The following is an 11632-nucleotide window of genomic DNA, read 5'->3' as shown; positions in this document are numbered from 1 at the left end:
TTCTAGAATAGATGGAATATCGAACCTATTTCTTGCAACGTTGCACCGCTAGTCGAATTTGCCTCTATGTTATCCGTTACACGGTTACTTTGTTTGCAATTCTCTCAAATTTGCACCAATAAACAGATAAGGAAAAGGAGCCACAAGGTAACCTTTACTATCGTAACTCTATCAATTTCTGAATCGTATTTACAGGTAGTAAATACCTATGACTACCTTGCGGGCTAGAGAAAACGCGATATTCAAAACTGATACCTAGGTAAAATAAAAACAAGTATAATATTGAATTTATTTGAAACATTCTAATATATAAAATATATTTATATAGTTAGTTATTTTAATAGTGTTAGAATTGTGCTATGCCCTTGAAGAAAGGATCTGCAAAGTGTTCAAACAGTTCGTCGTTTGCAACATTTAAGTAAGGACAGAACAACAATAAAATCCTAGAAAGTCTATGGGGAAAGAAATGTTGCAAATAGGTTCTTTCTCTAACAAGCACATTCTTTAAACGAAGTTCAAAAACTTGCTAGTCTACCATGGGTCAACACAAACTTAACGCAAAATGCTTGTATAGAATATATCGCGACCTATCAGTTAGTTGCCTTTGTTGTCCTATAATACCAAACACTAATGGGACATTGCTGCAGACAGGTGATCAATAGAAATAAACAATCTCCGAAGCACGAGTTCGGCAAGCGGATTACACTCACTGATTTGGGTTTGGATACGGCGTAAATCTATTCACTACTCCCTTAAGATATGCTTGCGTGTGTGGGCTGATTGTTTTGCTGTCATCAACTGTCATCAGTGGCGGATCAAAATCCTTCTCGTTTGTCAGTAGCCTCAACTGAGATCGAGCCCCTTGCGAGCAGATAACCGACGGCTCGTTAATGCTTCATCTAACCGTTATGAATAAGCAATACAACCTGCGCCTCTTCTAGGCCAATGGTTACATGAAGCTTTGCGAGTGACGGTCGATAATGTAACAATCTAAACACTTGAATCAACGCTCAGCCAATCGTCAACCCTGCACGTCTTTCCATTCAGCCCTGGCTCATCTGAACCGCAGTCGGTTGTCCTAGGGGATAGTCAGGGCGGAGGCTCGGCTCACTACGCGCGTGTGACAAAGCATTGTCGCCGGGTTCTCTCCCGAAACACCCCTGGCAGAATTGTATAGCTCATCCGCGAAACCGCCTCGGGGGAGGCTGACACACAGTTGTATCAACACCGGTAGGAATGACCGCCTACATCGTTACCCTGTAACTATCCCCAGACTTGTACGAGGTCCCTACGAAAACCCCTATAAATACCTACTTCACTTCGGTTCTTTACGAATCCACATACATACTCTTTCCACATTTCCCCCTCTAACGCTCAGGCCAAATACCGCGTCTGCGTAGGGAAAGGCACTTGCCAGATCAAACGACCCGTTTGCTGGGCTCAGTCGTAATACATATACTGGGCCCAACAGATAGTACATTGATGACCCGTGTGTGTCAACGTGCCTGTTTCTGCATGACATCTATGCGGTTATTCGGGTTTAAAAATCAACCATCGTGTTTGGTAAAGTAGCTACGCGATGTACACATGCTTCGTATGCTTGCTTGAAGAAAGCTACATCCCAATCGTATTCTCACAAAAGTACATAGCCATTATAATCATCATCACCGTGGAAAGTAAATCGTGACTTGATCAATGGCTCCAGCACATGAACTAAGAAACAGCATTTAGGTTAGCCAACTGGGCTTTTTCCCGACCGCGGTTCTGTTAGGATCCTCATTTTATTTTGTTCGCGTTTGGTGGTCATTTAAGACTCATGGTTCATGGTGACCTTCATTAGGTCACCAGTGATGTCACTCAGCTCAACAAAATAGGGAAAAGCGCGTTTTCTAACTTTAGCCTTTACGTTATGGTCTCCAGTTGACGTAATCAATTCTCCATTTTCCTCGTAGCAGAAATAAGTTCGACAATTCTACCCACCGAAACAGTGGCAACCACGAATCGGGGATGCGCCTTAGAATGCAAGTTATTCGAGATTATTTAAAGGCCAGAAGAGAAAACCTGGGGCGTGAGTGCACCTGAAGCGCGGTCACAAACAGCCTTGTGATTATATAAGCCCTATATTCTCCCCATTGAACATCCCCCACTGCTGTCCATCGTTATTTTCCTCGAGTTTCTGAACTCCTCTCATTCGCTTGGTCTCGCTCCCTAAGTGAGCAGCGCGTGCAGCCTTAGCTGCATCGGTAGCCACCCAAGTAGCTATTAAATAACAATTGCACGTGTTCAGCCAGCCTTCTGCCCTTTAGTAGTCTCGCCGCGTTGCCACCCCACCCCATCTCATTCCTGCTTTCGAAGAACACCCGAACTCTTCTCTCTCTCGTTATATACTAAAACAATCCCCAAGACCCGTTGTGCTTCGTACTGCCTCTCTCTTTGCTTTATTCCCTCCGACTCTCTGTAAAGCTTAAAGGGCTCCGCTCTAACCTTGGGGCCTCTGTTAACTCCTGAGCCCCCTACCGTAACCCATCACCAAGGACTCTTGCGGCGAAAAAATAAGCAAAGAAGAGTAACCAGGTCCCTCTACCGTACATTAGTACCATTCCCTGGCAAAGCCTTATCCAAGCAACATCCGTGTTATGGCCATATAACTTGCGTACCAATCGATTGGCTCTTAGCGGCCACATACAGCCCAGCCGGCTCGTATAGGGCCACACTCGAGGGTTTGTAGCTCATTGGCTCTTTCGAGCAGGATAGGGTGGTCGAGGTCCACCAGGGCAGTCCTTCTCGACTCTGTTTAGCCTACCTGACGCGTTCCTTTCGCCAGCAAAAAGGGGCGAGACACGGCCTTAGACTGCGCTTACCTGCTGTACACTAACTGCTGCTGCTGCTGCTGCCATTGATGTTGTTGTTGTTGTTGTTGTTGTCGGCATCGTTACTGTTGTTCTCGTATGTAGTTTGCAAAGGTTAATGCCAAGAGCGCACGAACATGCCCTGTCTCTGTGTAGAGCAGTAAGGAAAAGAGTGGAATGGTAGAAACGGTGAAGAGGATGGGCCTCACAGAGGAAGTTGGATGTGAGTATCCCGTGCGGCGGCAAATACGCGCATGAGCGCCGAACGCGGCAGGAAGCCGGCTCAGATATGCCAGCTAGAAAAGCAACAATGGCTCAGCTCGGCCTGCCGCAGGCCACCGCAGATTCGTACAACCGCTCTCATTTAGACTGCGCCGTGCGCATCGACACTACTATCATCGCTTAGCTGAGAGAATGCGAAAGCAAAAGGCCCGCAGTGCCGACGGCGACGACAACAACGGTAGCAGCAGGCCAGAGAGGGAGGAGTGCGTGCCACGTACTTTTGGTACGAAGTGATACACCACTCCTCTAGAAGCTAGTCGAGGCCAAATGAACAATTCGCTCATGACCGTCACAGCTGCTGCGATACGCTCGTACACCATTGAATGGTGCATATAAGAAGTAGCAGAACTCTTCAACTGCATTGACAAATCGTTTTGTGGCCGCCAGCTAAAAAACATTAGCGATGATGATGACGCCATTGCTGCCGATTGTAATGGTTTTAGATTGAGGCTATGCCCGTCATCGAGTTAGAGTCCTTCGAATAAACAAAGTAAACTCTGAAATTGGAAGACAAAAAATATTTGAACGAGCGGAGTCATAGCGAAACGCTTACGCTGCTATCAGTTCCGTCATTAATCGCCGCGCCGTATGTACACGTCTTGCTTGTCAACCTAAAGGTTGACGTAGGTCAAACATAATATACCTAGCGTATAACAAAATGCCAGATGACATAACCAGACATTTGTAAAATTCTATACATAATAGAAGATTCAACAAAAAGCATACGGTGTATCCATGCAATAGAAATAAATGCAAAAAAAGTCATGCCAAATATTCCTTGACCTATTTTCGACTATTAAGCCTGTATGACCTGTGTGGCAAATGAATGAACGCAAGAAGGTCATAGACGTGTTTAGGAGCTGTCGGAGCTCTTCGAAAGATGTAGGGTATTTTTGTGTAAAGTCAATTTATTCAGAAAATACATTATTGCTTAACTTAACGTTAGAGCTACTTTGAGCTTGGCAATGCCTTTCTAGGAACTATGAACATTTAAAGTGATTGACTTGCTTGACATTGCTGCCGCCGTTACATCATTGAAACCTGCTAGTACTGAACATCTTTGATGTTTGGACATTCATAGTAATAATTTCCTACCAATCTGAAGTTGTATGGGATGGTAAGCGAAGTATTTTAGCATGGTAGTGCTAAAGCACTAGCATTAGGGTAGACTGTACTCATTTAAATTCTATGCCTGGCGTGTATCAAAATAGCTAAGCTAATTATAGTTATTATTTCTCTGTAGGCATATATTTTGTATGGCAAAATGGATAGCGTTTGCAAAAATTCAGATTACGTGAGTTAGACATGACAGACGAGGCAACTAGAGTATGGATCGTCTATTTCTCTGAGAGAGGAAGGTTACCTTGAAAGACTTTCTCCAGCGCACGATAGACCTTCTTTTTCAACATCGTTGTTTTCTGCCTTTACAATATTTACGGCAGGATTCTATTACATTCAGGTAAGCGTGCTAAAGTTTCATGGACTATATACCTAAGTGAGACGATTAGTTAAAACAGGCGGGAACACATCCAGGAGCACGTTGGTAGTATAGTTTGGCTTGATCGTTTCCTGGACTTAAGGGACTCCCTGCAGTGGAAGCAAAATTATGGGCTTAGCAATGGAAGTTTACTTCTAGGCACTGCAAGGACAAGGGGTTTATACAAAGGTAGAATCAAATTTGATATTTCTAACCATGAAAAAGTTTGGAACTGTTGCTAGAAAGCAGGATAAAAAAAAAACACCAGTAACGATGTCCGACGATGGACGGGTGGTTTTGTAGACTTTTACTCACAGAATAACTAGTTCTGTCAGCAGGTAGACGATCGCATACGAAGTAACAAAGCTTCCCATGCGTTGGTTACTTGTATACAAATACCTTGTTTTAGAGGCTGAACTCTGTAGCAGAACTACGCAACGACGCCACTACACTTACTCCAAAAATGGCTTTGAAGGTTCTCTGAAAAATAGACAGTGACGTTAGGTGAGTTAGTCTAGCTCAAACCGCTAACTCCGGTAAATTCGGAAATTGAACTATTGAATAAAAGCCTGAGAAATCAACATGGTAGTACCCTATGCAAATTGTGCCGAGCAGACAGAGTACGAAGATGAAACGGTTTCCGAAAGACTGACTGGTTAACGACACATGACAGATTGTGGGTTTGTTGGGAATTCGATAACTGAAGTTAAAGGCAAATATATATTAACTACACATACGGCATTAAGTGCGCCACCGGGTAACTGTTTCCTGTAATATCCACCGATATGGGCGCCACGTGCCTGATCTAGCTAGATCATAAATTAGCGCCGCTAAAAGATAGATCGCAAATCGTTTGCCAAGCTTTCTTTATGTAGGTTCGGCGCATTAATTACAAGAAGCGAGAGCTGTTTCAATGCGTCATCATCCAACAAAGGGACCACTACTATGCGTCACAATTGCACTCGCTGTGCCGTAGCCTTCCTCTCTATTCTTTATTATATATTGCTTTTTAATGACGTTATCTTGAACTCACTGCATTGACATATCATTCAGCATATACGATAAGTGTTCGTCTCCAGTCTCAGACAGGTTTAGCTCTCACCTTTGATTCCCCAGTTCTAGCGCTATCCTTACTTTGCCGCTCGTTCACGACGAGCAGTTCTTAAACGATCCAAATACGCTCTCAGCAACGGCCTGTCGTTGTCATTGCTGTCGACGAAACTACTTTCGAGTTGTCTAATGCTGGTTGCGCATATTCGCGTTCAGTTACGCAATGATATTATCTTGTCCTGCCTTGTCCTCATCGTGTCAGGCTTTGATTGTCGCGATATATCCGATGGACGTGACCGGGCCTGTTTTGCTCGGCTTTTCGGCGACAACATCCTAACTCCCTTCTATTCAGGCCACTTCGCCGTCTCACATTATTGGCCGCCTTATATCTACCCATATACCCACTTTCAGTTAACAAGAACGCTTCGCTCCTTGGGAAGCATCCTGTGCTTAGCAAAACGTCCAACTCGCTACCACGTCTCGTATCCTTGGCCTGACTAACCAAGCACTCTGCTACAGATCGCATAAGCGCCACTCCTTCTGCTCTTATGACGCTTTCAAAAGATTGGACCTGTAAAGCATTGCCTGCCATCACAATGTCTGTCGCTATATCGATCTTTCCTCTATTATGCCACGGCTGGTTGAAAGTGCCTACGTGAGTAGTTCGTGATTGGACCTGGTTTGCTGTTGATCTCTAGGCGTCCTACTGTCGCAATATCGTCATCGGCCCCGGACAGCGCTTGAGTTAGGCCAGACACCGGACTGTGTACCGTCAACGATTAAATATGTTATAGCCGTATGGATTAAGGCAACCATTATATAGATGTATCCTGACGGTATTCCATAGAGAAAATGGCAACAATATTTCGTTTTTTTTTAGGAGATGTCTTTCCTTCCTATAGTCAGCAATGTCAGAAAGTAGCTTATTGGCATAGGCGTGGGTGAACCTTAATGACAGGTTTCCTCTACGACTATTTCGTCTGTTTCGATTTTCGCATGTCGCGGTTTAGGTGGTGTAATATAATAGGTTAGATTATATGCCGGCTATATAGTGCCAATGAGACCTTTCATCTTTGCTTTCTGTTATTCCTTTCTTGCCGGCGGTGGTCGTTAGCTATGGTTTCGACAGTAACACTTGTATCTCTGCTCTTGGTCTCACTATGAAAGGCTTTTTCAGGCCTTGAGGGACTCAACATTGCGGTCCTCCCAAATCCCTTTTTCTTACATAATGCCTACTTAAGGCCAAATATCAATGGATATTCTGTTAAACAAGCTAGAAGAATAGGCTCTTTAGCTAGTCGTGCTAATTTCTCCTTGGCTGTCACGTATTAGCTGCACGAAAGAATTTGAGTAAACATAAGTAATGGCTTCCTAGGAACATTACACAGTTCTTTTAAGGCTTTTCTTCTCCGTAGGAGCTGGACAAATTGCCTGCTACTATGCTTGAAGATAATTTTGTTCTTCATGTTTCCTGGAACGAAGCAGATATTAAATGTCATGCTTGAAATCAATTACAGTTTACCCAGAAGTTCTACCTGATCATTGTCTGCATGGGTCTGGCCAGGTCAATGGATTTGAACTCATTCGGCCCGTTGTTCACAGACACAAACGACGATATTCTTCAACCCTAGGGAGTAGCGGAGACCCCATGCACTCACAAAGAGTGGCACGTCAAGCAGAGCACCTTAATATATCTGCGGAAACAGCACAGAAGAGATACACTGGAGGGCAACAAAAATGATTCGAATCTAATTTCTTGTTCACAAGATCACACCGCCAGTTCAACAAGATCACAACTAAAGAATTGATGAACGCGAGAACGTCCCAGCGGCCGCCTATGGCCGCTACCTGTCTCGTCGTTCATCGTTTGCTTGCTCTTCGTCGCAGGTATTTTCCTAGATGCTTTTTTTAGGCACAGTACAAAAGACTGCTACTAGTGCCGCTGCCGCCATCATGAAAAGTAAGTAAAATGAGTAAATTTCACCTGAGAACCGACCGATGAGGGATCTACGAGGCGAAGTAAATGTAAGAGATGAGGGTTTACTAACAATGTTCTACCGATTTTCTTCGGTCTTCCCTGCGCTCACTTGTTTTGGCGTTTTCAATGCTCTAGCTATGATCCCAAAGATATTTTTTGCCCCTATCATCACGCCACCACCATAGAGATGCATCTCTGGCGGGGCAAAAGGCTACACAACGATGTTCTGCCCGGTCGAGTTCGACAGTAAGAAACTGGGCGATAGTGTTGAAGAGTACAGCGAATGCGTGGGAGAAGGCGATCGACGGCAGTGGTTTTGGGGGTGTAAGCGAGGCTTTCGTATCAAAGGGATGATGTTTTTAATGGTCAGATATACAAGTGGCATCACTGGCGTGAGTTGCACCACGTGTAAGATCGCACAACATGGCTATATGATGGAATGGAAATGGGGAGAGATGGTGATCTCCTTTGTTTAAGGATGCATGAAAAGGATCGCCGAGCGAACCGGAGAAACAAGATGTTGACGGTTTGAAGGAGTATGCGGGAACGCACTATTCGCACCATGAGAAATTCAAAGTAAACATTGAATTACGTTTTACTTGAGTATATTGCTCTTTCTGTGTTCTAAGATAGCCTCTGCTGGCAAGCATAGCTAGCCTCCACGTGCTCTATTCTTACCTCTTTGAAATCGAAGTCCTTTACGTACCTTACTTTTTCAATGTCATCTGTTGTCACTGCTTTGATATTTAAATTGGTAAATAGTCCAGCAGAAGAGTACTCAGGTCAAAAGTAAATAACGGGCATAACAACGATAGCGTTGGCCGACAACCGAATCGTTCTTTCTTGTTTTGTTTCCCTTTACGTCGAGCTGCTTTGGCCGAATTGCAACGGTAATACGATTAGAAGGAGTATGGCCAAAAGCAACTTTATGCATGGAACAGACGTTCGTCACTACATTCGTCCCTTTCGTATTCTGTCGCTTGGCGGTCGAAAGTGCAGACGAACGGGTAAGAAAACAACGACCAGCTGCGGGTAAGGGTAAAACGATGTACGCTTTGCGAGATAGAATAAAGGTACGAGAGACGTTTTATGGACGGCCGAATAAGGACCCAGATGATCACTTGTACAAGCAGCTTTTTGTTTGCATATACAAACAACGGACGAAGTACAAGCCGACAAAATAATGAGCCGGACACCGATCACGAACCAGTGGGCAAATAAGACGGACCAGATAGCATTATAGCATACGAGAAGATAATTGGGTACCGGCAAAAAAAAAAGTAGTAATATTTCATTGTAGTAGACGAATCCATATGCCGTATTACGGCTAAGGTAACAAGATGGTAATGGGATCGTTTCCGAGACAACCAAATGCGAGACACAAAAAACCCTAGGGACCGTTTACTTCTCTAGCCTTCGAGTAATCTCTACGTGTAAAATTGATTTATAGCCAGTAGTTGATTCTACTTTCTGTGAAGGGAAATAACCGGACCGATTGATTCCACCTGTGCGAAGCCCGTGTTGACTGTTCAATTAAATGCGCTTTAGCAATGGGGCGGTATCGACAAATAGAATAGACTTAGAAATCTATTATATCAATACAAAAAATCGTTGAGCAGAAGAGATAGTGTGCAGCAGAGTCTAGGTTGCTAGGCCGTTCGACCCCGTTGCCAACCTTATGTGAGTGGCGCAGCGACTACAATAGAGTTTATGGGAATTCGATTGGTTGACATAGCCTCGTTAAATTTCCGCAGCCTGTCCGTTAAATTGTTCAGGCGGATTCGTGAGACTCACAAATGTCGCCGCGTATCGGAGGCCAGAGCTAAACACAGAGAGCGGTAGCAGGAACCATTTAGACAAACCCCCTATGACCTCTTGGACATAGAGGTATCAAAAAGAGCAGGAAAAACACTATCTCCCCACGTCAGTTGTGACTGAGCTAAGGCGGTCCATCCAGAACCTCTCTGTTCAGTGGGGGGAATAAGCTTCGATTAATGATCGACCGAATAGGCTTAGCTCGTACAATATGATCAGTTCGTTAGAGCTCTAAAACGTAAACGCGAGTAGGGAAAAATCAAGTGGATTTCCACCGAAAGATTTTTTTTCTAATTTTAATAATGCAGTTTACATATGCAGATATTCGTTGTTTTATGAGGAACTCTGTGTGGTTGATTAAATACAGTGTGAACCTAATGTGCGTACTTTCAGTTGTTAAAAATGAAGGGCTATTATAGCTGATTATAGCCAGCAGCCAGCAGTGTAAATAAGCTTAACGTTCTTTTTTTACTACTCTGAAGCAACTTCCTGGATTTAAATGGTAGTTGGTAATGCTGGTCGATGATAATGGTCGTTTTCATTAAAACGATAATATATATACACTGTAAAATAGCTGAAATACGTGGTTACGCATCAAACCAGGTGGGTGCTTCGAAAGGTACGTGCAAACGATTACGTACAAGATATGATGACAGTTCAGACTTGATGCATGGAAACGTACGTAATACTGATGTGCGTTACTGAGTACTGAATTGCCACCTTCATGTTCCGGATTTCCTTCCATAACATATAACATGTAAGTAAACTGAACAAGTACATTGCTAATGGTCATAACATTTACAAGTTGTCTTTATCTTACTATTTGTTACTATACAAACACATTTGTCAAGTGTATTTCATTCAAAGAATAATTTTCATCAGTGATAATCAAAAATATCTGGCTAGTTTTTGATCGATAAACTAGCCAGTTATTTCAGCTAGACGAATGGTATTCCCTTACAGGTCTGTCACAAAAATCACGATGCGCCATAACATTTTCTAGTGGTCCACGTCAAATCTATTTGCAATGGCCTCAACCAACCAGCGTACGTGGTAGCACTGTGGCTCTCTGAAGGTGAAAAAAGGAAACATTTAAAATGTGATGCACTCATCAGTCATTTCAACATAGCGCAAAATTAATTTTTATTAAAAAAAAAAAAAATTAATTTAAATTTCCAGTTCTGGACTCAGGTGTGAGATATCATCTGTTATCATTCCAGTTGATCTCTCCTTCGGATTGAAGGATCCTAACGGATCGTGTCTATTAATATGTCGACCTTATCGGTTCTACGTATATGGCCGTATATTCGCAGAAAGAGTACTGCAATGATATTGTAACTGCCACCACTTACGCTGATTCAGTAAACATACCTTGTCACTCTTTGATGAGTTGTGAGGCAGATGTAATAACATTAGGCTTAATAATGATAACAACTATCGAATATCAGACAGATTTCCTCATTTCCGTTACTACAATTAGACCGAAACACCACTGGATTATTTTTACAGCGGCAGCTGCTGCTACTGTGTAGATATAATGGCAAATATTTCCGAGGTCGCAGTAGGTATCGTACAATATTCGGTGGGCATAGGCAATGCCCAACACATATACTAGTATAGATAGGTGAGTAGGTATATACGGCTTAGCAACAATCATATTAGATTAGTCGTATGCCCCTACAAGATGCTCTTTGCCGTACTGCAGCCGTACTCGATTCACTGCCACAACAGCTGGATCTATTGGAATGGGATTGTGCGCTGTGCGAACACGTAATATTGACACGTCTGTCAAATGTTCTATGAGTGTTAAGATGTTTACCACCGCGCCTTGCTGGGTCCTTTCCTCGCTTTTCCGGGCCACGCTCGTCTTCGCCGGAGACCTATGCTTCGGTCGTCTTTCGTCGTTGACGTGTGATCTTCTCCTCACTATATTGACAAGATGGAGTGGGTGATACAGAAAAAGAGCAAAGACCCGATGGCGATCCCGATGGTAACAGTGATCATGATGTTAATTGTTGCTACAGCTTCTCTTGATAATGGCAGAGATGGAACTATGTGCAAAATGCACGACAAGCAAGAGGCGGGCCCTATAGCGCGAGGCGCATGCTGTCAATAAGCGGCTTGACGTGTGAATGCTCAAACCCTCGATGCCCGACTCTCAATGGAAAGAGGATGACAGTC

General features: G+C 43.6%; 1 long non-coding RNA gene across 2 annotated transcripts; it reads right to left on the bottom strand.

Moving 5' to 3' along the window:
• Window positions 1-282: 282 nt before the first annotated feature.
• Window positions 283-8627, bottom strand: LOC147756551 (uncharacterized). Of its 2 annotated transcripts, none has more exons than XR_015324221.1 (4): window positions 8315-8627; window positions 5711-7129; window positions 4924-5088; window positions 283-4718 (listed from the first exon to the last, which is right to left on the bottom strand). It is a non-coding gene; the product is annotated as an uncharacterized LOC147756551 (long non-coding RNA). The 2 variants fall into 2 exon arrangements; XR_015324220.1 differs by having other exon boundaries at window positions 8343-8627.
• Between the last annotated feature and the right edge of the window lie 3005 nt (window positions 8628-11632).

The sequence above is a fragment of the Varroa destructor genome, unplaced genomic scaffold (assembly GCF_002443255.2).
Source record: "Varroa destructor unplaced genomic scaffold, Vdes_3.0 BEIS01000003.1, whole genome shotgun sequence".
Classification (NCBI taxonomy): Eukaryota; Metazoa; Arthropoda; class Arachnida; order Mesostigmata; family Varroidae; genus Varroa; species Varroa destructor.
The sequence above is the reverse complement of the archived record's forward strand: the minus strand, read 5'-3'. Positions and strand labels throughout refer to the sequence as shown.